The sequence below is a fragment of the Sminthopsis crassicaudata genome, chromosome 6 (genome assembly GCF_048593235.1).
Source record: "Sminthopsis crassicaudata isolate SCR6 chromosome 6, ASM4859323v1, whole genome shotgun sequence".
NCBI lineage: Eukaryota > Metazoa > Chordata > Mammalia > Dasyuromorphia > Dasyuridae > Sminthopsis > Sminthopsis crassicaudata.
The window spans coordinates 121023745-121050182 of NC_133622.1; the positions used below are offsets into that span (position 1 = coordinate 121023745).

At 34.2% G+C, this 26438-nt stretch overlaps 1 protein-coding gene across 5 annotated transcripts in view; it reads left to right on the top strand.

The window, feature by feature from the left end:
• Positions 1-445: 445 nt before the first annotated feature.
• The window catches only part of TET2 (tet methylcytosine dioxygenase 2), a 185375-nt gene continuing 159382 nt past the window's right edge, over positions 446-26438 (top strand). For 3 of the 5 annotated variants that reach the window (XM_074274588.1, XM_074274587.1, XM_074274590.1), the window contains exon 1: positions 447-1044. The gene's annotated coding sequence lies outside the window, so the exon portion shown is untranslated. Of the gene's footprint in view, positions 1045-4706; positions 4832-26438 lie in introns of all 5 variants that reach the window. The other 2 variants (XM_074274589.1, XM_074274591.1) reach the window with 2 other exon arrangements.

The following is a 26438-nucleotide window of genomic DNA, read 5'->3' on the forward strand; positions in this document are numbered from 1 at the left end:
TATTTCTCGATTTTGAGGATTTCAAAACCTACAATAGAAAATTCTTTCTAATTAAGGCGGAGTTGTTGGGAAAGACTTTTATTAAAAAGAAGTTAAAGTGAGGGGAAGCTAGAGAAGAAGAGAAAGAGGAAAGAAGAAAGAGAGTAAATGAAGGCAGTAGAGATCGAAGGGGGACTGAAAGTCCTAAGTCAAAGAAAAAGTGCATAAATATTCTATTTGACACATGCCTCCGCCATCCCTCCCTTCCTCTCTCCTCCTCCTCTTCTTTCTTTCCCTTCTCCTTGCAGCTAGAATGGGGCAGTACAGTCCAAGAGTATATTCTCTCTGCAACTTCTACCACAGTGAAACTGCTATGCAGCAGTAGTAGCAAAAACAGCGGGAAACACACACACACACACACACACACACACACACACACACACACACACACACACACACACACACCCCATCCATTATTTTTTCCTACTCCACTCTATAGTTTTAGGGCAGCCCTCTCCTGTACTTATTCGCCGTTATACACCATCCAAAATTTAGAAAGTCTCTCGGTAGAGAACTGATTTCCAAGGTCCACGCCGGCCTTCAGAGACGCTGCGGAGCTGAGCGTTCCTTAGCCGGGGCTGCTACAGAGGAGGAGGCGGAAAGGAGGAAGAGGAGAAGGCAGGCGGCGATCGAGCAGAAGCAACAGCCGCAGCAGAAGCGACTGAGGCAGACGTGAGCAGTGGCAGCAACAGCAGGAGCACAGAAGGCAGTCTCAGCAGAGACAGCAGCAGGAGCAGCAGCATCTAGAACGCGCTTAAAGGACCGGTTGGTTCACATGCGAGTCACGTCCGCTCCCTCAGTGCTGCCGACTAGAAACACCGAGGCTTCACCCACCAAGTGATGAGAACAGACGTCAAACTACCTTATGAATATTGATGCGGAGGCTAAACTGCTTTCGTAGAGGAGCAGAAGGAAGCAAGATGGCTGCCCTTTAGGATTTGTTAGAAAGGAGCCCCGGCTGCATCTGCTGGATTTCTTCAAGGCTGAGGGGACAGAAAAAAAGAGGTCAGAGTGCTTCTCTTACTGCCGCGAAACTCTCCCTTTCCTCCTCTTCCTCCCCTGTCTGTCGGGCTTCTTCGGGGTGCAGGCGAGCAAAGCCTTCAGTGGCAATCTCCAAATGTAAAGAGGGAAGAGGGAAGCTTCAGAATTTACCGAAACCTCTTCAACATGGCTGACAAATAGAGTTTTACAAAAATTCCCCGCAAAAACCTGCAGTCCCGTGCCACCTCTCTCCCTCTTGCGTGCTGTGTCGGCCCCCACTAGAAAACTTACTGTCCTATCTCCCAGGAGCAAATTGCCCTGGCTTTTTTATCTGCAGGAAAGTGTACGTTCGCGCTCGTGTGTGCGAGTGTCTGTGTGTGTCTGTATGTTTCTGTGTATGTCTGTATTCTTTCATTTTCTTTGTTTCTTTCCAAAAAGAAAAAAAAAAAGTTCAGGGGGAGGGAAAACGTGCTACTTTTCCCTTTAACAACCTCCACCACTACCCCCCTTCCATTATGTAAGTGTAAGCGTGTAAAGTCGCTTCTTGTTGAAATTTACACATTAGAGCCACTTATGTTTTTCCCTTTTCTCACTGGTGTGTGAATGTCTTTACCGATTTCTACCTTCCCCTCATCCTCTCGCTCATAGTGGATTTTCTTAAAAATCACATTGGAGGTGGTGGAATCGGGAGACCTTTCGAGGGGTTGATTGGGCTTTTCAAGTCTGAAGGGGTTTATGGAAGTGCTGAGTGAGATATCAGACAGGAGTTTCTTTGACTTCCACCTCCACCAGCAATAGCAGCAGCAACAGCATCAACAAAAGCCAACCTTCTCAGTCTCAGATAGATATATTAGCATTGCTCCCCGGCTGCGCCGTCTAGCTTTTGGAGAATCTGTGTGAGAGAATTTGTGTGTGAAAGTCTGTTTTTCTGGCTTTGTGCTGCTCCTGAATCAGCTTTCATTTGGTTCACCGGTAAGTGACAGGCAGACACAAAGGCAGGCGCAGTCAAAGAGGAAGGGGGGAGGGGGAAATAAAAAAGCTGGGGGGGGGGATGGGGGAAGCAGAAGAAGATTGTAGAGTTTGAAACTGCAAGGTCAGGGGCACTGAAGGAAATGAAACACAATCCTAGGGGAGAAAGAGAAGTGGAAAGTAGATTTGTAGCAAGCCCTTCCTTTTTTTTCCCTCCCTGCCCACCCCCCCTCCAATCTGCAAAACATTTCACTGGGGCTATTCCCCTAGTGTTGCTAAGAAAATTATGTTTAAATGATTGTAGAGTTTGGACCCTGTAATATGGGGGGAAAATGTATGCTGGGTAGTCTAGTGGAGAAGGTTCAAAATCTACTTAGGTTTAAAAAATCATTTGGCAACAAGGATTTGTTTTCATTAACAATTCATAGCTTCAATTCATATCTCTCCCTCCTCTATCAGTGCTTAAGATTTAGTAAAGTATGCTCTTCTCCAGACCCTCAATTACTTGGTTAAAATTTAGTAAGACGTTTTCACATGTGCCCCCTCTGTAAGTCAAACGTTATCTAGAATAACCTAACATATATTTACATGACCAAAATCACATTTCATTTCCTATTATGGCTAGCCTACAAATGACAAATCCACCAAAAACTAGACAATGAATAGTTTTGGGTTTGGTTTTTTTTTTTTGGGGGGGGGGATTGTTTTGTTTTTGTTTTTATTTTTTGGCTAGGATATTGTGAATTGTCTAGAAGACACATTGTCTTTAATCTAAAAGAAAAAGTGGGACCCATAGGTATTGTTTACCAGCTAATGATGCCATTACATTTACATTTTAATGGAAGCTTGAAATGCTGAAAAGGATGGGGGTGGGCTAGATTTATCCTGTATTTGCTTGTGTATTTCCTGAGGGTACTTTTGCTGGGGCTATGAAGAATAAAAAAAAAAAGAAAATAAATATCTTCCATACCAGAAGTGTTGATTATGGGTTAGAGTTAAACTTAAGTTGGAAAGGTGTTGTTCAGGTTCTGATCAGAAGGCTAAGCAATTAATACACACATCCCTAAATACACAAAGGTGTTTGTTCATGCTTTTTCACTTGTAAGTGCTTCTACTATGATCTCCAAGAAATGAGAAATTCTGCTAAAACAGTGAAGTGATAATACAGAAAACTTTCAGATTAAAGAGGTGGGTATAGTTGTTCATATCTGCAGAAGAGAACACAATTTATAAGAAAAAATTAAAATCTTTTTTAAAAACTCAGCGGAATTTAATTATACTTTAGGACTCCAGAGCCTGGTAAAAACAATAATAATAATGATATCAAGGTTAGAAGTAAAGATAGTTTCTTTGGTTTTAACATGACTTTTGTGACATTCCCTTGCAGAGGAAAACTATGATTAATTACTACAATGGAATTTATAAGCTTTCTAAATTCCTAAAGCTTCCTTTTATCTTGATATATACCTGCAATTTTCTTGGAGAACTTTTCATTTGCGGTGGGACTTTCCCTCCACTTGGCTTATTAATAATAGATTCTTTATTACTAAATGAAAAGGATAAATGCTCAACCATCTGGTTTAAATAAATTTGGGTCTGGACATCTGGATTTGTTCCTGTCCTGTCATCAAATTCAATTTTCTTGTTATTTTATGCAGCTCATTTCATGCTGAAAGCATTCACTAATTGATCCTGGACAAGGTACCTGAGAGAGAGAGAGAGAGAGAAAGAGAGAGAGACAGAGAGAGACAGAAACAGAGACAGAGACAGACAGAGAACACACAAATGTTTTGGATAAAATTATTCACTTTGTGTTTTGTATAGTAAGAATAAATTATTGAAATCAGCATAAACAAAATAAACTATCCACAGAAAACATTACCTCAGTTGCCCCATTTCAAGGTGTCTGCAAGACAATTGTCCTTTACATGTTACCAAAAAAAAAAAAAAAAAAGGTAAGATTAATAAAGTTAGTATTGTGCTATGTGAAAAACTATTGAAAAAATTAATTTTTATGACACAGGAGAAGCAGTTGACAAAATGATCACATTGTGACTAGAACTTTGCTGTGTACTGCATTTTTGTTGACCTGATTACTAATATGTAATGACTAAGGTTAAAAAAAAAAGGCACATTTGCTTTGCTTATTTGAAAATTGACCGTATTTGTTTGGCCATGTTACCTGGGTCTAGCATTTTGTTGTTGCCTGTCCTAGAGCCAGAGGAAAATATGTTATACATATAAATATGTATATAAGATTGGGGACATGGTCCTAGACATGTCAACATTACTTAAAGAACTAGGAATGTGTACCTGTGAGGAGTTTTTATGACAGATTTCCTAGATCCTTTGCTGGCACTAATACTGCATTATGAAAAAATAGGTCATTTTAAAATGTTTTTGTTTCACTTGTCCAGAGCAAAATTCCTGTACCTATTCTGTCAAAGTATTCCTATGTTGTAATTCACATATTACTATTGTAGGAGCTCCACTGTCACCATCAACACCCCCCCTTTTCTTTCCCTGTTTTCTTTACAAAGATACCCAAACAATCCTGTAATTCAGGTACTTCCAACTAGCAAAACCTCTAAATTTCTAGGAAACAGTGCATACTGAAATAACAATTAAAGGCTTCATTCAAAAAGCTCTTCACTTTATATGTATATTATCTCATTTGATCATAAGATGAGGCAAATATTAATATTTCTACTTTATAGATGAAGAATCTGGGACTGGAAAAGTCACAACTTGGTCCAAAATAGAATTATAGAAGCTTTGAGGTGGAAGGAACTTTAAAGAGTTATCCAATACACTTCTTCACCAATCCCATCCCAAATCATAGGTAAGAGCCAGAGTCTTCCCAAGGTCACAAGAAGGCCTGGGGTTTGACTTTTAGTTTTATGACTACCACTTGAGTATTTTTCCCTTTCTCCTACACTGATTTTCAGTTCAATTTTCATACAATCTGTCATTTTAGGACTGGGCTTGAAACCCAAATTGTCTTAGTTCAAGCTAGGTCTCTTTTCCTCATACAAGACAACTTGACATTTCAAAGTAGAATCATCAGAGAATGTTGACATTGATAGTTTCACACTTTTTTGAACCAATTAGAATGGTTCTTTTTTTTTTTTTTTAAGTGTTCAATGGTAATTTCTTTGAATACAGTTTATCTAGCAATCTACATTTTCAGTAATAAAAGTCTTCATTTTGTCAGGAAGAAAAAAATGTATTAACAGCCTCTTATCACTGGAGCATGCTAAAACTTCAGATCAGCTGTAAAGTGTTGGTTTATCAAAATAACCCCTTTCTGAACTATTTCATGGCTACACAGTGGCTTTAAAGTGTGGTAACAACACCAAAGCCAGCAGCTGCAAGCCTTCTTGCAAGCCAACTTTTACAATTGGAGCCTTAACAGTGGTAGAGTCAATTTGCCAAGTTTCAAATAGAGCTGGTGGTTATCTTGGATGCTGTACTGAAGAACACATCCACAAATAATTTTGCCAAATATACAGTATTTACTTGGTCCAGATCTCTATTGCTACCTTGGTTTTCTGCCAGCACTTAGCGAGGCCTGGGATCATTTTAAAGTACTGTACAGTATGTCTGCTCATTCTGTATGTGGTGTGAGGAGAAGGTTTTAAAAGGAGGGGAAACAAAGTTTTGCATTAATGGAGAAAGAATACATAAGGATGCATTTTGTTATAAAGCTAAATTCAGAATTGGATATCCACCACAATTCCAGCATAATTCTGATTTTGTTCTGTATTGCCATTAATTCCTGGCTTGAGAAAAGCAGATAGGTTCCTTTTTTTTTAATTATAATTTTTTATTTTCAAAACATATGCATGGGTATTTTTTAACACTGACCCTTGAAAAACCTTCTGTTCCAACTTTTCCCATCCTTCCCCCCACTCTCTCCCCTAGATGGCATGTAGTCCAATACATGTTAACTATATTAAAATATATGTTAGATCCAAAATATGTATACATATTTATACAATTATCTTGCTACACAAGAAAAATCAAATGGAGAAAGAAAAAAAAAAAAAAAAACCTGAGAAGGAAAACAAAAATGCAAGCACACAATAACAGAAAGAGTGGAAATGCTATGTTGTGGTCCACACTCATTTCCCATCGTTCTCTCTCTGGGTGTAGCTGATTCTCTTTACTGAACAAATGGAACTGGTTTGAGACATCTTATTGTTGAAGAGAGCCATATCCATCAGAGTTAGTCATTGTATAACCAGGTGATCTCCTGGTTCTGCTTATTTCACTTAGCATCAATTCATGTAAGTCTCTCCAAACCTCTCTGAAATCATCCTGCTGATCATTTCGTATAGAAAAATAATATTGCATAACATTCGTATACTACAATTAATTCAGCCATTTTCCAATTGATAGGTATCCCTAAAGAAGGGAAAGGGACCTGTATGTGCCAAAATGTTTGTGGCAGCCCTTTTCATAGAGGCTAGAAACTGGAAAATGAATGGATGTCCATCAATTGGAGAATGGTTGGGTAAATTATGGTATATGAATGTTATGGAATATTATTGTTCTGTAAGAAATGACCAACTGGAGGAATACAGAGAGGCTTGGAGAGACATATCAACTGATGCTGAGTGAAATGAGTAGAACTAGGGGATCATTATACACTTCAACAATGGTACTGTATGAGGATGTATTCTGATGGAAGTGGATATCTTCAACATAGAGAAGAGCTAATCCAATTCCATTTGATAAATGATGGACAGAATCAGCTACATTCAGAAAAGGAACACTGGGAAATGAGTGTAAACTGAGAGCATTGTTTTTTTTTTTTTTATTTGTTTGTTTGTTTGTTTGTTTTGTTTTGTTTTGTTTTGTTTCTCTTCCCAGATTATTTTTACCTTCTGAATACAATCCTTCCTTTGCAACAGCAACAACAACAAAATTCGGTTCTGCACATATATATTGTACCTAGAATATACTATAAGATAGTTAATATGTATGGGAATGCCTGCCATCTAGGGGAGGGGGTGGAGGAAAGGAGGGGAAAAACTCGGAACAGAAGGGAGTACAAGGGATAATGTTGTAAAAAAAAAAAAAAAAATTACCTATGCATATGTACTGTCAAAGAAAACGTTATAATTATAAAAATTAATAAAAAAAAGATGAAAAAAGAAAAAAAAAAAAAAAACAATTGATAGGTATCCAGTCAATTTCCACTTTCTAGCCACTACAAAATTGGCTGCCACAAGCATTTTTTCACATGTGGATCTCTTTCACTTCTTTAAGGTCTCTTTGGGATATAAGACCAATAGAAACACTGCTGGATCAAAGGGTATGCACAATTTGATAATTTTTTGAGCATAGTTCCAAACTGCTCTCCAGAATGGTTGGATTCATTCACAATTCCACTAACAATGTATCAGTGTCCCAGTTTTCCCACATTACCTTCAACATTTGTCGTGTGTAGTAGTATTTCAAAGTTGTTTTAATTTGCATTTCTCTGATCAATAATGATTTGGAACACCTTTTCATATGATTAGAAATAGCTTAAATTTCTTCATCTGAAAATTGTTCATATCCTTTGACCATTTATCAATTGGAGAATGGCTTGATTTCTTATAAATTTGAGTCAATTCTCTATATATTTTCAAAATGAGGCCTTTATAGGAACCTTTCACTATAAAAATGTTTTCCCAGTTTATTGCTTCCCCTCTAATTTCATCTGCATTAGTTTTGTTTGTACAAAAACTTTTTAACCTAATATAATCAAAATTTTCTGTTTTGTGATTAATAATAGTCTCTAGTTCTTCTTTGGTCATAAATTCCTTCCTCCTCCACAGGTCTGAGACGTAAACTACCCTATGTTCTTCTAATTTAATTATAATCTCATTTTTTATGCCTACATCATGAACCCATTTTGACCTTGTTTTGGTGTACGGTATTAAGTATGGGTCAATGCCTAGTTTCTGCCATACTAATTTCTAATTTTTCCAGCAGTTTTTGTCAAATAGTGAATTCTTATCCCAAAAGTTGGGCATCTTTGAGTTTGTCAAACACTAGATTGCTATAGTTATTGACTATTTTGTCCTGTGATCTAAACCTATTCCACTGATCAACCAGTCTATTTCTTAGCTAGTACTAAATGGTTTTGGTGACCACTGCTTTATAATATATTTTTCGATCTGGTACATCTAGGCCACCTTCATTTGATTTTTTTTTTCCATTAGTTCCCTTGAAATGCTTGACCTTTTGTTCTTCCAAGATGAATTTTGTTGTTATTTTTTCTAGGTCAGTAAAATAGTTTCTTGGGAGTTAGATTAGTATAGCACTAAATAAATAGACTAGGTTAAGTAGTATTGTCATCTTTATTATATTCGCTCAGCCTATCCAAAAGCACTTAATATTTTTCCAATTGTTTAAATCTGACTTCATTTGTGTGGAAAGTGTTTTGTAGTTTTGCTCATATAGTTCCTGACTTTCTCTTGGCAGATAGATTCCCAAATATTTTATATTATTGATAATTATTTTTAATGGAATTTCTCTTTGTATCTCTTGATGTTGGATTTTGTTACTGATGTATAAAAATGCTGATGATTTATGTGGATTTATTTTGTATCCTGCAGCTTTGCTAAAGTTGTGGATTATTTCTAATAGCATTTTAGTAGAATCTCTGGGGTTCTCTAAGTATACCATCATATCATCTGCAAAGAGTGATAATTTAGTTTCCTCATTACTTACTCTAATTCCTTTAATTTCTTTTTCATTTCTTGATTTTTAATGAGTTATTTTCTTCATTTACTTTTTAATTTCTTTCTATATTTGTCCAATTGAGTTTTAAATGAGTTGTTTTGTTCTATGGAATTTTTTTCCATTTCACAAAATTTTTTTTAAGGAATTATTTTCTTTTTCCAGTTCACAAATTTTGTTTTCCTGGGAGTTCTGTATCTTTCCTTTCTGTTCCTCATTCTTCTTCTAGATCTCTTTTAAGATCCTTTTTAATTTCTTCTACTACAGTCTTGTGTGGTGGGGACCAGGTTATATCCTCTTTGGGGCTTCAATTGGAGACCATCTGCTTTTAGTCTCCCCAGGATTTGAAATCTGTTCTCTTTCACTCTAGAAGCTATCTATAGTTAGAGTTCGCTTTGCCTTTTTACTCATTAAAAAAAAAAGAAAAAGGTTTTGATCTGCTTTTTGGGCAATGAGATTCCAAAGTTCCTCTACAAATACCTAGAAGCAGTAGCAGAAGAGCCCCAGCTCCACTGAGATCGTACTGAGCCACTCCTAGTGCTGGGTGGGTGTGGCCAGGTGCCATGAGACTCCCACATTTTGGGGTATACTTTTTACCCTCTGCATTTGTGTTGGATGCTTTATAACTTCTCCACTGATCTACTGGCTTGCAACCATGGCAGAGTAGCCAACACTATGGTAGAATCCTCCTGTACATTCTCCACCCCAGAAAGACCGTACCCCACCACTGGTCTGCTCAGCCTGCACTGGCCTCCATGTTCTGACTCCGTACCTGTGCCTGGCCAACTCCTCCCATGCCTGGACAACTCCTCCCATGCCTGTATGCAATCAAAATAGACCTTTTCTTGAGATCTTCAGAATTATCTTCTGCTGGTAATTTGCTGCACTCCCAATATTCATGGGTTCTGACAGTCTAGCACTATTTCAGAGGCTGAATTTTGTAATTAGTTTGAGGATAGCAGAAGAGCTCAGAAAGAAGTGTGTGTCCTCTCTGCCATCTTGGCTCTGCCCCTCCCCCATAGGTTCCTTTTCAAATGAAATAAGTTTTAGTAGACAAATCCCAAAAGGTAAATTTTCTAAACTATAATATTTCTACATGTCCAGAAGTGAGTATTTCAGTATCTCTTGCTTCAAAAGAGAAACATGTAAAATATTAGGAATTTTCAATATCTCCAGGTTGCTTGTTTGTTAATTATTGGTTTTGTAATAGTGCATTGCATTTTAGAAAATTCCAGGCTCAGTGTTTCACTGAGAGTTTTAAAGAAAGGTGTCATTGCAAGTAAGTCTGAAATGACTTAAGAAAAAAACTAGAAAATAAAGTAGGATGAACATGAATTTTTTTTGCAAAGATACATTGTATAAGTTAATAGGAGTCAAAAGATTCTTAGATGATAAAGTGTCTACCGTGACGTAGCATTATTTTAAATTATTTTGTTGTATTGAGTGCACTCTTCTGTAGATTAGATGTCAACAAATACATGATTGAATAAACTTGTAGATTGGATAAAACTTTTTAAATTTAAGCAAATGTTAAGTGAATCCCTTTGTAGGGATGAGGAATCAAGTTGGAGATCTATCTTTAAAAAAATTCCTTTAAATTGAAATTTTACATAGAGATAGGTCAAGTAAAGATTTAATATCTCTTGTTAGGCTAATTTTTAAAGATAAATAATTACACATTGTCTATAGAAATTTACCTATATGACTTATTTCGTTGCTTACAAAAATATATGTAAATGTAGAACTCATTGTTTGGCTAGAGTTCTTTGTACAGGGGAAATCTGTTAAGTTAAAAACATTTAATAATGTTCAAAATGATATTACAGTTGGCAATAGTATAGCTACATTTGTTGATTAGGTTTAGCAATTTAGTAAAAGGTTAAAAAAACCAAAACGGTTTTGATCTTCATGAGAATTTTACAAGATATATGGAATATTAAAGAAAATGAGGAATTTCAGCCATAAGGGACATCGAAGCTGGAGATGGAAAATTGTTTTCAAACTAAAGCAAATAGGACAGTTTGATAGAACTTAAAGAGTATGTGAGAGGAAGGAATATAAAATTGGCCTGAGAATATGGGTTGAAACTGAGGTTTGAAAGACTTTGAATGAAGAAAATAATAAAAGCTAAGATAATGCCAAGAAAGTACAAGGCATAATCAAATCTAGATGCTAGTTTTCAGAAAGTGCCACATGTGCCATATTAAGAAAATTGTAGATATTATTTGGAATGAGTATGGTTAAGAAGATATACTCAATAAAATATACTCAACTTGTGTCAATGAACAAGAGGATAATTGATGAAACATAGTTGTCAGTGTAACTGAATGGAATCTTTCAATGCATAGTCAACACACAATGACTCCATGTGATATAACCCGTATTCAAAGCAATATCTCTACAAAATTAGATTCTTATTTTAACCCCTGAACCTTTTTGTATTTAATCTAAGAAATTCCATGTTTCAAAGCCATAAATTCTTAAGATTCCTAATTTTTCACTAAAAATGATTTTTACTCAAAAAAAAAAAAAAAGAAAAAAAAACAATGGCATGATAGCTGCAAATACTTGCTTGATTTGATTACATATTTATGTTTTCATCTGATGCTATTGAATCTTATGATTCTTAAAATCAAAATTATAAATCATCTTCAGGGTACTTGAGCAAATAGAATTCTATTTTGTACTGTGGGAATCTGGCAAAAGAGAGAAGAAATGTTGAAAAGGGATTAGGCTAGTAATATCATTAGCTCTATGATGCCAATATTTGCCAACTGCAGAAATTTTGAGGGTCAGAAAGTTGTTGGCACAGATATAGTAATAGTATTTACAAACATTAGACTAGAATTTTGATGAGCTGTTAATAGGCAAAAATTTAATAAGTGTCCTTAAGGACACTAGGAATTTTGAGTTTTAGTATTATAAACAGAAATTTTGTGTCTTTTTTCTAGAACTTTTAGCTTTCTTTTATGCCAAAATCTCTTTTTGCCTAATAATAATAATAATAATAATAATAATAATAATAATGTGTATGTATATGTGTGTGTGTGATGAAAGGTTGTATTCATACCATCATACAAATTTAATTTAGGGCAATGTCTAGGGCAATGAAATGAAATTAAAAGAAAAATCTCAAATTGTTGTTTTTTAATTTCAAAATCTTTTAAAGTATCATTTAAAAAAAAAAATTATTGCTGAGGCAATTGGAGTTAAGTGACTTGCCCAGGGTCACACAGCTAGGAAGTGTTGTGCCTGAGGCTAGATTTGAACTCGGGTTCTCCTGACTTCAGGGTTGGTGCTCTATCCACTCACCACCACGCTGCCCATTTCAAAACCTTTTGAAAAATGTTTCAAAAACAGCTTATCTGAAAACGTTTTACTTTAGTAAATGGTTTCAAACATAAGGTTTTTTTCGATTATAATCACTCACTAAGGAATGTTCCATGGTATATTCAAAAATTAAAATAATCTCTTGTTTTAAGGAACATGTTTTTTAAGTGGAATTTTTTTTTAATCCAGATAATTTTAGCATTTCCTTTAAGAGAAATAGTTCCATGATCTGATTTTTCTCTCTATTTTCTCTTTTGAAACTCTAGTTTTGTCACTATTGGGTTTTATACAATCTTGGTAAGAAATAGAATGGAAAATGTGTCTGTATGAAGTTCCACAATTGTGTTACTCTATGGGATTTTCAAAAAGCTGTCCAACAGGTTCACATGCAAAATACTCCTCTCTGCTATGCCAGGAATTTTAAATCTCATTGTCTTGACTTCTTGAACTATTAATCCCTTAAAGATGAGTCCTAGTCTCAGGTAAGTCAGGAATTTTTGATGACAGCTGATATTTTTACATTCAAATGTTAATAAAATGTGTTTGGTTTTTTTTTCCCCACAAACGAATGAAGTGTATTCCTTTTTTGATCAGAGAATTTGAGTCTGAGGCATCATTAAACAGCAGAATTGTCTACTTTGTGCTTATAAATCCAGCATTTATAGTCATAAGACACTATGTGTTGGGGAGAAGGGGAATGAGAGAGGGGTGGAAAGAAAGGGGGAGGAAGAGAGGGAGAGAAATGGGAGAGAGACTGTACAATTATTTTGCCTAATCAATCATGGTTATTTGGGGGCTGATAGTATTTACTTTATAAAATGTAATTCCTATCTACTTCCATGCCAAGCATGATATACAATTATAGATGTTCCAGATTTCCACTTCTACCATTTTCAAATTTTTTATTACAATATTTTCTTTCCTCATTTCTTGATTCCCATATGATTAGGAAAAAAAAAAAAGTAGGAAGAAACGAAGATAAAAATGGGAAGCTAGTGATAGAACATGGCAAGCATGTTCTTTTTTTATTCTACTTGTTTTTCTTTTCTGTCTGCTTTAAGGTACAAGATCACACAGTACACACTGATTTAATCATTATTTATGATACTGGAGGTGACAAAGATGCTATGCTCTCATCCCAACCTTTGCTCTTCCTGTTCAATATTGTATTTGTTTGTTTTTTAAATAAATGTCTTCTTTCAATATTTTTTCATTCTTATTTGAAGTCTCTTATACTTACCAGTGGACACACAACTCTTTCAGTATTATATAAAAGAAAAAAAAAAAAAGGAAAAAAAATTACTTCACTGCCTCTATTGCAATTTCATAATATACCAATAGGTTCTTTTATTTGTCATGCATATAAAACAAATACAATTTGGCAATTTCTAAATACTTATAAAATCCTTGGCTAGTTTACAAAATAAGAAGAAATAACTATAAAACTGAATTCCATAGTAATGAATTTTAAAGTATATTCTCCCTTTACATGACCCAAAATGACCAATAACAAAAATATGGAAATGGGCAATATTCTGTCAAGTAGATATTATTCAAATTTGGGAGAAGGGAGAGAACCCTTTTCTTTTTAAAGAATTGTGTACCTCATTGAAATAAGTACTCCTTAGAGATTTTTCTGAATTTTTGTAATAAAAAATAAATGTTTCATAATTTTTAGTATCAAAAGTAAATTATTTGTAGCTACATTTCAGCTTTTCTGTCTCTGTCCAGACTGCCTTCATTCTACTTGTATTCTTACTTTGAACTTGAACTTAGAGCAATTTAAAATATTAAATGTATTTTAAATTAGGGATAGTTGATTTGGTATTGTGGTTTGAAGTAGAGATAATAGCTTTAGAAGAGTCATGGCTAGTCAATGTTTACATTTTTCTAATGACATCTTAACAGTCAAGATTTATCTGTGCATTTTTGCTGAAAAGGTTGACTGTTGCTATTTGGGGAGCTGATAGCATTTATTTTGTAAAATGTAATTTTTGCCTACCTCCATGACAACTTCTCCTCTTGCAACTAAGGATATACAATTATACAACTTAAGGTTATTGTCATTAAGAAAGTGTGGCCTTGGTTTTGTTGGCTCTCCAGTGATGAATTTACAACACTATTGCTGTGAACTTTGTTTTACACTATGGTTATAATTTTTAGTATATTTACTAACAACTTAAAAAAAAAAAAAAACCTTTCTCATACCAGTAGCCTGAAGGAATTTTTAATCTGAATGTAAAACCTTCTTTTATGTCTGGTTAATTTTTCAATATCATGAGTAAAACATTCAAATATTGGCAGTTTTAAAAGCATGTCTTATTTGTTGACCCTCAGACAATCCCCATTTATGAAATATGAGCATACAGTGGGAAGGAATGTGAATGTGAAGGCAGCACTCATGAGAGAATAGCATCGCCCTCTCCATCACCAAAACCAGAATTATTATTCCATTTGTTACATACCATATTTGAGTATGAGATTATTTTGTATAGTTTTGCTTAATCATTCAGCAAACAAATGGCAGTTACCACTTGGCACCTCTTCCCATTTTCCCTAGTATTTAAGTTCACATCAAAATAGTAACAACAATAAACAAGAGAACATAAGAGATAGATTGTGGAACAAAGACTCTTAAACTGTAGTTCATAATTACAGTGCTTTCACAATTTGTTTTAATCTAAAATGATTATCTATAATACATTCACCAGGTCTGGGATCTAAAAAAAAAAAAAAAAAAAGACAAAAAGGGTTAGGGTTAGGAAGGTGATAAAGGATAATCAGAAATCTACTTATTTTCCTCATTAATGTTTTCCAAATAAGAGGGAAAAAAGTCTTTATGCTTACACATTTTTCCTTCCATATTTACCTTTTAAAAATATATTTTATTCATTGATGCAAAAATAGATTCTTCTTGTTGTTGGGACCTTTTTGTTCTTCTCTTGTCCCATTTGGCACATGGTTTGGATGCACATGGCTGCACTGTTTACAAACACCATCCTACAAGTCTCACATGGGCTCTTATGTAACAGCTGGAAGAGAATAACTTTCAGGAGAATGATACCACTGTAGCCAAGATTTCCAATTCCTGGTTTTGTTAACCTAGTTTATGGTTGCTCCTTCCAATATATCAGAACCATAAGCCAGTCTGATTTAGTATCTTATGTTATGGCCACAGAAAATTCTAGGTGGATCCTGCAGGAAATCAGCAAAAGAAGAATTATTATCTGAACTGCCTTTCACATACATAAAAAAAGGGAATTAATTAGGTTTACCAGTTTCTAGGAAGCAAGGATTACTGCCCTACCCCAACTTTTACTTTGTAGAGCTTTGGTAATTACAATAGCTTTCTAAAAATTGGGTATGACCAATAGCTTTAAAATGTAAATGATGCTGTGAACAATTAGAATATTCACTTACGTAGAGCATATTTCATGATAATATTAAGGTTATCAAATTTTCTATCTCTTCTTTTAGCCACCCATCTCTCCTTCAAACAAGCAATTATAATAATATAATATTGGAGGATGAAGAGATTTAGAGATCATTGAATCCAATTATTTTTTTTTGAAGATGATGTAAACATTCAGCATATCATTTGGAGAAAATTGCTAAAGGGGTCTCTCATTGACCGATCAGTGAGATGTTGGAAACATGAGTTTGGCTCATTATAATAGAACTAGATTTCCTACTGAGTCAGAGAAGAACAAACTGAAGATGGGCTAAAACTTAATTTTTAACTTAGTAATGCTGCTATTTTATTCCAGTTCTAAGTATTTTAAATTTATCGTCCATAAAATATACTTAAAGTGTTATGGGAGTTAAAATAGGAAGGGACCACATGGCTAATTTCATACTATTACTCAGCAAAAGGGAAAAGTATAAATTCTAGACTTTAGAGATTAACTTTTTCTTTGTTTTGACCAGGTATGATATAGTTATTTTTCTTTTTTCCACCTACTCTGTTTTAAATTGGCCCAAACAATGCAACTTATCTAGAATGACTAAGAGGTCATATACTCTGTCCTAGTTACAGTTCTGAAAGAAAAACTCAGGAAACCCAAGATTGACTGGTTTGCTTTTGACAGAGCTCCTTTTTAACCTTTCCATTAAGAAGGTTTAATATTTTGCTCCCTCTTGTTGTAGCTTCTATTGAAAACAAATAATATGTGGTGATGGGCCCCAAACACTTAGCATCTGGTAATGGTTGTATCCTTTAGATTTTTATATTAATTTTAAAAGAAATATCCTGTCTTTTTTTCTGGCTGGTCATGCTTTACTTTAATGTATAGAGCTAAAGCATATCAGAAAGTGTCCAATAGCTGTTTGGTAAGTATAATGAATAAACAGACTTCATTTAAAGCAATCCCCTTGGATTTTTATTTGTTTGTTTTGGTGGAAGACAATTGGGGTTAAATGACTTGCCCAGAATCAAACAACTAGTATTAGGTATCTGAGGTTTTATTTGAATCAGTTCCTCCTGACTTCAGAGCCAGTACTCTAATCCACTGAGCTATATAGTTGCCCCTATAGGTATTGTTTTAATTTAATCAGTACATAAGGGTCATTATCACTGAGCATTTCTGATGACTCATTTTCAAATGCAAACACTTTGGTTACTTCTTTTCACAAACTGTATTTGTGAAGTATGCACTAAGTGCTATTTTATTTTTTTATTAAGGGGAAGAAGGTATTAACATAGTAGAAAGTGGTTCAGGCCTATTTTCATGAATGAGAACTTATTGATGCCAATATTTTTCTAAGTAGCACATATGCTAAAAAAAATCCTCTGTCTTATTTTTCTTCCTCTTCTTCCTTCCCTCCCTTCCTCTTTTCCCCACTCTCTCCTGCTCTATTATTCTCCCTCTCCTTCTCTTTCTCCCTCTCTCTCTCTGTCTCTATGTATCTCTCTCCCTTTCTCCCTCCCTCCTTTCCCTCTCCTTCAAGCAACAGTGTAATAATAATTCTATGTTTCTGTGTTTTTGTCTGTCACTTCCTGTTTTTGTCTATTTCTGTCTCTCTATCTCCCTTCCTTTCTCCCTTCTTTCCTCCTTCTCTTTTTCCCTCCCCATCTCTCTTCCTCCTTTTTCTTCTTCTTCTCTCTACCTCTCCTTCTTCTTCTCCTTCCTCTTCCTTTCCTTCCCTTTTCCTCCTCCCACATGAGTAATTGGCTTGATGAGGCTAATAGTGTCATGGAGTTCCCTCTCCAGTAGGTATTCCAGACTATCCTAATGCCTTCTTACATGGTTACACATGCTGCTGCAATGTCTATAAACAAGGTGGCAGAATTATGAAAAGTGTTTATGTTATAGCTGTAAGCAATATCTTAAGCCCATTTCTCAACTTGAATTATGAATATTGATTGAAAATAAGGAGCTGTACTATAGAAAAGGCATGGGGTAGGTGAGGGAATTAAAGAAAAGATGGCAGATACTGCAAGTAGATACATTTTAGAGTTTATCTTAAAACTATTATCAGAACGGAAAAGTTTCTACTTCAAACTTAAAATAGGAATTAAAAATCATGACAAGCAAACTTTTTTTTAAATTTAATTTTTAAAAATTTTTCCAGTAGCAGAAATATCACTATGGTGTTATTAAATCAGTTATGAAAGAAACAAAGGATTTAGAGTTGAAAAGGATCTCAGCCAGACTTCTTTTGCATACGAGGCCCAGAAAGATTAATTTAAAGTAGTGGTGTCAATCTCAAATAGAAATAGAGGCCACTGAACCGGATCCCTATGGGCCATATATTGACCTAAAAATCTTTATGTTGATATCATCTATAGTTTATTATATATTTGTTTATTTTCTCAAATACTTCCCAATTCTTGGGTTACTTGCTGCTAGTAGACTGTGTTTGACGCCTTTGACATGGAAAATTTAGTATTGGAAGTGTATCTTGAAGGATAGATGGGATTTGAATAAAGAGGCAGAGACAAGAACATGAAGAATGTAGGGATATAGGAATAAATAGAGTTAATTCAGGAAAGCTTGTTTACACTAAACAGCCTCAAACAAAAATACTCAAATGTGAGTTTTTTAAGGTATTAAAACTTTAAAATTACACCAATACTTTTGGACTACCCTATTTATTTCATGCTTTCAAATCATTGTCATGTTTTCCCCCAATTAAACTCTGACTTTGAAATGTGCTTATTCGTATGTATATATAAATTCATCTACATCTAATAAATTGTTAGGCATTCAGCAGAAACTTACTGATTTATTGATAGACTAAATTGTAGAAAAACTCCCAAATTGGATAATATTTTGTCCATTCTACTTTACTTGACATTGAGTGATAACTGACTTAATTCAATAATCTTATTGTGTCAATTTTCAAGACCCTGGTGTGGGTGATGCAGAAACAAGCACAAAACAGTTCCTGCATAAAAAGTTTGTATTCTTAACCTATATTAGATTGCTTACTGTCTGGGGTTGGAGGAGGGGAGTGGAGAGGGAGCAAAGAGGAAGAAAAATTTGGAACACAAGATTTTGCAAAGTGGAATGTTGAAAACTCTTTACATGTATTTGGAAAAACAAAACACAATTAAATAAAAAAGAGAGTTTATATTTTACTGGAATTTTAAATAGAGGGAAATCTTCTAGACAATTGCTGGACACTTATTTTCAGCAAAGCAGCTGTTGTTCACAGCAACCAGCTAAACATGGAACTGCTTATTTCACAAATAACATGTTCAACATTTACCAAAAAAGAAAAAAAATTAAAACACACAGCTGGTGGTGTCAATATTAGCTTGTCTAATTGTAATGTAAGCTGAATCTTAGGCTTTCACTGTAACTTGTGCCAAAATCTTAAAAGCAAATGTGTGACAGGTGTGTGTGTGTGTGTGTGTGTGTGTGTGTGTGTGTGTGTGTGTGTGTATGTGCGCTCGTGCATACAGTGACGGGTACTATTTGTCAGAGGCAGGACTTGAGCTCAGGTCTTATAAATTCTAAATTTCAGGCAGTTTTTTGTTTAAATTTTTAAAATTCCTTTACATTGTAAAATATTTTTTAAAAAATCACAAATCAGAGTCCAAATTGGGCAGGACATTTAGAAATAACCTAGACTTACTCATCCCTAAAAAAAAAAAAAAAAAAAAAGACCATTTATAACATAATTATCTAGCTTTAGCTTTGTTGACTCCAGAGAGAGGAGACAACATTATCTTCCAAAACAATCTATCCCCACTTCTGGATGGTTCTAATCATTAGCAAACTTTTTTTTTTTTTTTTGCTTCAAACATAAATTTTCTCTTCTGACAATTGTGCTTTCTGGGATAGCAAATTGAAATGTTCTTTGCTCAACAACAAACAACAATGTGTTATCAATTTTCTAATACATTTGTAAATGATCATTAAAAGTTCTTCATTTGTTGAATCTCATAAATATGATGTCCACTGTATTATTTCCATGGACCTAAAACCAGTGACGCTGAAAATTCTTTTTTTCTAAATAAAGGATTGCCTATGTGAATTGTGGTTTGTTGGGGGGAGGGGTTGCTGTTGTTTTGTTTTCTTAAATTTTGATTACTCAAAAAATATTTCTGTATTGCATCTGAAGGATATCTAGAAGCTGTGAAGTTAATGACCTTTCATGGGAAGCCCAGTTACCATCAAATGCTGCTTTTTTGTGCTTCATTAACCAAGGTCTAATTTTCTAAATTTTGCCTTTCCATTGATAAAATGGATGATATCAATTCCCTTGCAAATACACTTACTAATTCTTACTAAATGCTTCAAAATGAATTTAGAATGATTTAGCATAGACATCTTATTTACACAAAAACTAGAGAAATCTTAATGGACAACTTTTAATAAAAGGCATACCTTCAGTATTTTGTAAAGTCTGAAGAAAGAGTAGTTTAAAAAGCATGATCTTTGTGGCCAGTTAGCTGTATATTTGGAAATTAAAAGATAATGTAGGACTAGTATTTGTTTTATTTTTTTTTTTTAAGTTGTGAATTCAGGGGCTGCTAGTGGCGCAGTGGATAGAGCACCAGCTCTGAAATCAGGAGGACCTGTGTTTAAATCTGGTTTCAGACACTTCCTACTTATGTGACCCTGGGCAAGTCACTTACCTCCAATTGCCTCAGGGGGAAAAAGTTGTGAGTTCATCACAGTAAAAAAATCCAGAGTATTCTATTTCACAAAGATAATTTTTATTTTATTTTCAAGCAAAAAAGGAAAAAATAAGAAACAAGGAAAGTTGAAGAATAAAAAATTCATGTAATTAAAGTTACTTAATATGTCAAATTACAGAAAATATTCACATATTTCAAACAGATATTAAAGGATCAGACTTGGGAAAGTATTTTTTAAACAGAAAGTTATTATGATAAGAAAATCCTAAAGAAAAACAACTGAAATCTTTGAATCATATTATATTAGAGATAGAGAGGAAAGCATATTGCATATAATCTAGTTTAAACCCCATATTATACAGGAAGAAATTTCTGTATAAATTAAGGGATTAAGTGATGTACTCAAGGTCATGTAATAATTTACTAAGAAAGTTGGGACTTGGACTCACTTGTAATTATTATTTGTAAGTGATAATTGAGAATTACAGTGTTTTAGAACTACTGAAACCTTTAAGAATGTTTAGTTTAATTCCTACATGATAAAAGAAAAGCCACCTGAGAGAAGTAAATTTACTTGAATTTTACAATTTAAAGAGAAGAATTCAGACCAAACTTTTGGAAGAGAACTGTGTCCAAAAAAATCAAATTTGAGATTAAAAAGTTAGGAAAATGGACAAGAGAATCTTTTTTTTTTTTAAATTATTACATGGGTTATCGACATATATTTACTTCTAAATGAGGTTTTTTTCTCAAAAATACACAGATTTATCTCTGAAAAGTTTAGACATTTTAAGAATTATATGTATAGAAGAGCAAGATTTCTCACCCTTGTATCCTTTTGTTTCAAGTTTTAATATTCAATGAACACATGATATTGTTTTAAAGCAGATAGTTTGGGTGTTTTAATAAGAAATAGGAATGTGAAAGCAAATGTTTTAGCAATATGTAGTCTTTTCAATAAACAATTTAAATATTTTTTAGTTTCATAGAATAAGCACGTGAGAGAATAATATAATAAGGTAACATTCCTGTGTAAAATATGTCTGGATTATTTAAAAGAATCATTATAGTTAACATGTTTACAATTCTTTTGAAAATATGAGGTTATATAAGCATGTGTTTTTATATTCTTCTCTGTTATATCTCACCATCTTTCTTGTGCCACTAAAATTTTACACTGAAGTTGCTGAGGATTGAGGTATATATTACATTAGTTTGGAGTTTTATTAGATTTCCCCTATATCACCTTCTGCAAGATCACTTGGTGTTACCTCTGCAAATAACTTCATAAAGGTGTGTTTGTTTGTATTCATTGAAGACACTAGAAGGTGAAATGCCACATATTCCTATGAAATTATATTTCTTGTTACAGTTGAGTTTTTGAATATGAAGCACATCTTCTAATTTCTTGATTTATTACCTCAAGGAGAAATGGCAAGCTGTTTGTCCACTTAGCAGTAACTACTTTATGTTCTATTTTCATTTAAAATAAGATTGATATGGGTATAGTTCAAATTCTCCAGCCAATGTATTTTTGATAGACAATGACATCACATTAAGAAAACTGACAGCAAAATGAGTATTTGCAGATTGTCTAAAAACTATATGAATAGGTCAATTCAAATATAGATTATTAATATTGATCAAATACATTTCTTCTTCCTTGTTCTTTTTAAAGAAAGGACTGGGAGAAAATAGAATTTGTATAAAAGAATATGATGAAGAAATATACAGAATTAATAGTTATAATAGTGAATGTAAATGGGATGCATTTACCCATAATAGAAGGTAATAAAATGAATCAAAAATCAGAATAGAATAATATATTGTTTATAATAAACACATTTAAAATAAAGGTTTTAATTTACACATTGAAAGGTTTTCAAACACATTTAGAATAAAGGTTTAGAAAAGAATTTAGAGACTTGGGGTGGAGGCACACAGCTGCTTGAGCTCCACATTTTCTCTCAGGACTTACTTCATGACAAGATTCGGAGTTAATGCTTGACCGGAAAAGAAACCCATAAATAATCACCAACAGAAGACATCCTTGAAATTCACCAGAGAAGGTCTGTGTTTGCTCGGGGGAGGGTCAAACAGACTGGGGGCAGACTGAGGGCAGGCGTCAGAGCTAGGCAGGCAGCTTATACAGCTAAGACTGGAGGGGGGAGGGGTGTGATCTCTGCCGTTTCTGCAAAAAGACTTTTACCCCAGTGTGGATGTTCCGTCTTGGCAGCAAGCCAGGAGCAGCAGAGAGGGTGTAAACACCAGAGATAAAGAATAAAACCCAAGAAAGCTAGCATCTCTCCAGACCCGGCCACCCCCACCCCCACCCAGAGTGATTCATTGAGTTCTCAGAGCCTCGGAGCACAGACACAGCACAGCCATCGATGTCCTGTTAGTGCCTTGCTGCTGTCTCACGCAGTCTGTAGAGGAAGCTCTTTAACATCATCCAGCCCCATCTACCCACCTCCCATCCCCCTCCACAGAAACAGATGAGTTGTTTCTCTTGTCAATTTGCTTTCTTCAATTTCTGCTCTGACAAAATGAACAAAAAATTTAAAAGGACTCTAACCATTGACAGCTTCTGTATGGAGAGAGAGCAGACTTCAAATACTGAGGAGACTGAAAACAGATTGTATCCAGAGGAATCCCCTAAAGGGGATATGATCTGCTCCTCAATACAAAAGAATCTCATAGAGGAAATAAAAAAGGCTCTCATAAGAGAGCTAGAAGAGAAATGGGAAAAGGAAAGGGAAGCTTGGCAAGAGAGCCTGGAGAAGTCATTCCACTCATTTAAAGACAAAATGGATAAAGAAAAAAAATCATTGAGAAATAAAATTAGTGAATTAGAAAAGGTAAACAACTCCAAGGAAAACAGGATTAGTGAGCTGGAAAAAGAAAACAGCTCTCTAAAAAATAAAATGGATAAAATGGAAAAAAATTCCATAGAAGATAAAAACTCAATTGGACAATTACAAAAAGATATAAAAAAAAAAAAAAGTGAGTGAAGAAAATACATCATTGAAAATTAGAATCGAACAAGTAGAAATGAATGACTCAAGGAGAAATCAAGAAGTAGTCAAGCAAAACCAGAAAAATGAAACAATTGAAAAGAATGTCAAGTACCTTATTGGAAAGACAACAGACCTGGAAAATAGATCCAGGAGAGACAATTTGAGAATAATCAGACTCCCTGAAAAATGTGAGGAAAAAAAGAGCTTAGACACTATTTTCCAGGAAATTATCAAAGAGAACTGCCCAGACATTTTGGAAACAGAGGGTAAAATAGACATTGAAGAAATTCATCGATCACCTACTGAAAGGAACCCTAAAATCAAAATGCCAAGAAATATACTGGCCAAGTTCAAGAACTATCAGACGAAGGAAAAAATACTGGAAGCTGCTAGAAAAAAGCAATTCAGATATGGATGAGCCACAATAAGGATAACCCAGGATCTAGTAGCATCCACATTAAAAGAACGAAGTCCTAGAACATGATATTCAGAAAGGCTAAGGTACTTGGTATGCAGCCAAGAATAACTTACCCAACAAAAATGAGCATCGTTTTCCAGGGAAGAAGATGGACATTTAATGAAATAAATGAATTCCATCTATTCTTGATTAAAAAACCAGATCTACACAAAATATTTGATCTTCAAATACAGAACTCAAGAGATTTCTAAAAAGGTAAAAGGAAATCATGAGAACTTTATTTCTTCCATAAAGATATGTAAAGAACACATGTATAATTTGTCCTAGAAACTAGAGGTGGAAAGGAAATTATGTCATTAAAAAAGGGTAAAGTGATGGTATTACATCTCATGAAGAGGCAAAAGTAACCTACTATATCTGAGAGAAAGAAAGGAGAGGGATGAACATAGTGTGTATCAATAGACATATTTGATTTATGGTGAAACTTCTCCCACTTCATTGAAAAGTGAGAGGGAAGGAGTAAGCTAAGGGGAAAGGAATACAGAAATTGTGAGGAAAAGGGATAAAATAAGGGGAGGAACTTTAAGGTAGGGGAGGGATACTAAAAAGGGAGGGCTATGAAAAGCAGGTGGTGTTCACAAGTTTAATACTGGGCAGGGGGGCAAGAGGGAAGGAAAGGAGAAAAGCATAAACAGAGGTTAACAAGATGGCAAGCAATATAGAATTAGTCATTCTAACCATAAATGTGAATGGGGTAAACTCCTTCATAAAGAGGAAGCAGACTGGATTAAAAGTCAGCATCCTACTATATGTTGTTTACAGGAAACAACTGGGTGATACATTCAAACTAAAAGTAAAAGGATGGAACAGAATCTACTATGCTTCAGGCAAAGCCAAAAAAGCAGGGGTAGCCATCCTCATCTCAGATCAAGCAAAAACAAAAATTGATCTAATTAAAAGAGATAAGGAAGGGCATTATATCCTGCTAAAGAGTAGCATAGATAATGAAGTAGTATCAATATTAAACATATATGAACCAAGTGGTGCAGCATCTAAATTCTTAAAAGAGAAATTAAGAGAGCTGCAAAAAGAAATAGACAGCAAAACTATAGTAGTGGGAGATCTCAATGTTGCACTCTCAGAATTAGATAAATCAAACCGCAAAAAAAATGAGAAAGAAGTCAAAGAGGTAAATAGAATACTAGAAAATTTTGATATTATAGATCTTTGGCGAAAGCTAAATGGAGGCAGAAAGGAGTACACTTTCTTCTCAGCAGTTCATGGAACCTATACAAAAATTGATCATATACTAGGGCATAAAAACCTCAAAATCAAATGCAGTAAGGCAGAAATAGTAAATGCATCCTTTTCAGACCACAATGCAATTAAAATTACATTCAATAAAAAGCCAGGGGAAAATAGACCAAAAAATAATTGGAAACTAAATAATATCATACTAAAGAATGATTGGGTAAAACAGAAAATCATAGACATAATTAATAACTTCACCCAAGAAAATGACAATAATGAGACATCATACCAAAATGTGTGAGATACAGTCAAAGCAGTAATAAGGGGAAGTTTTATATCTTTAAAGGCCTACTTGCATAAAATAGAAGAAAGAGAGAGCCAAAGAATTGGGCTTACAACTAAAATTGCTAGAAAAGGAACAAATTGAAAACCCCCAGACAAACACAAAACTTGACATTCAAAAAATAAAAAGTGAGATTAATAAAATTGAAAGTAAAAAACTATTGAATTAATTAATAAAACTAAGAGTTGGTTCTATGAAAAAACCAACAAAATAGACAAACCCTTTGTAAACCTGATTTAAAAAAGGAAAGAGAAAAAGCAAATTGTTAGTTTTGAAAATGAAAAGGGAGAACTCACCACTAATGAAGAAGAAATTAGAACAATTGTTAGGAGCTACTTTGTTCAACTTTATAAATTTATCAAATTTATAAATTCGATAACTTAAATGAAATGGAAGAATACCTTCAAAAATATAGCTTGCCCAGATTAACAAAGGAAGAAGTAAAGTAGTCTAAATAGTCCCATTTCAGAAAAAGAAATAGAACAAGCTATTGACCAACTCCCTAAGAAAAAATCCCCAGGACCAGATGGATTTACATGTGAATTCTACCAAACATTTAAAGAACAACTGACTCCAATGCTATATAAATTATTTGAAAAAATAGGGATTGAAGGAGTCCTACCAATTTCATTTTATGACACAGACATGGTACTGATACCTAAACCCGGTAGATTGAAAACTGAGAAAGAAAACTATAGACCAATCTCCTTAATGAATATTGATGCTAAAATCTTAAATAAGATATTAGTAAAAAGACTTCAGAAAATCATCCCCAGTATAATACACTATGAGCAAGTGGGATTTATACCAGGAATGCAGGGCTGATTTAATATTAGGAAACTATTAGTATAATTGACCATATTAATAATCAAATTAATAAAAACCATATGATCATCTCAATAGATGCAGAAAAAGCATTTGATAAAATCCAACACCCATTTCTACTAAAAATACTTGAGAGTATAGGAATAAATGGACTATTCCTTAAAACAATAAGGAGCATATATTTAAAACCGTCAGTAAACATCATATGTAATGGTGATAAACTGGAATCTTTCCCTGTAAGATCAGGAGTGAAACAAAGTTGCCAACTATCACCATTACTATTCAATATAGTACTAGAAACACTAGTCTCGGCAATAAGAGCCAAGAAAGAGATTCAAGGAATTAGAGTAGGAAAGGAGGAAATTAAACTATCACTCTTTGCAGATGACATAATGGTATACTAGAGAACCCCAAAGACTCTGCTAAAAAGCTATTAGAAAT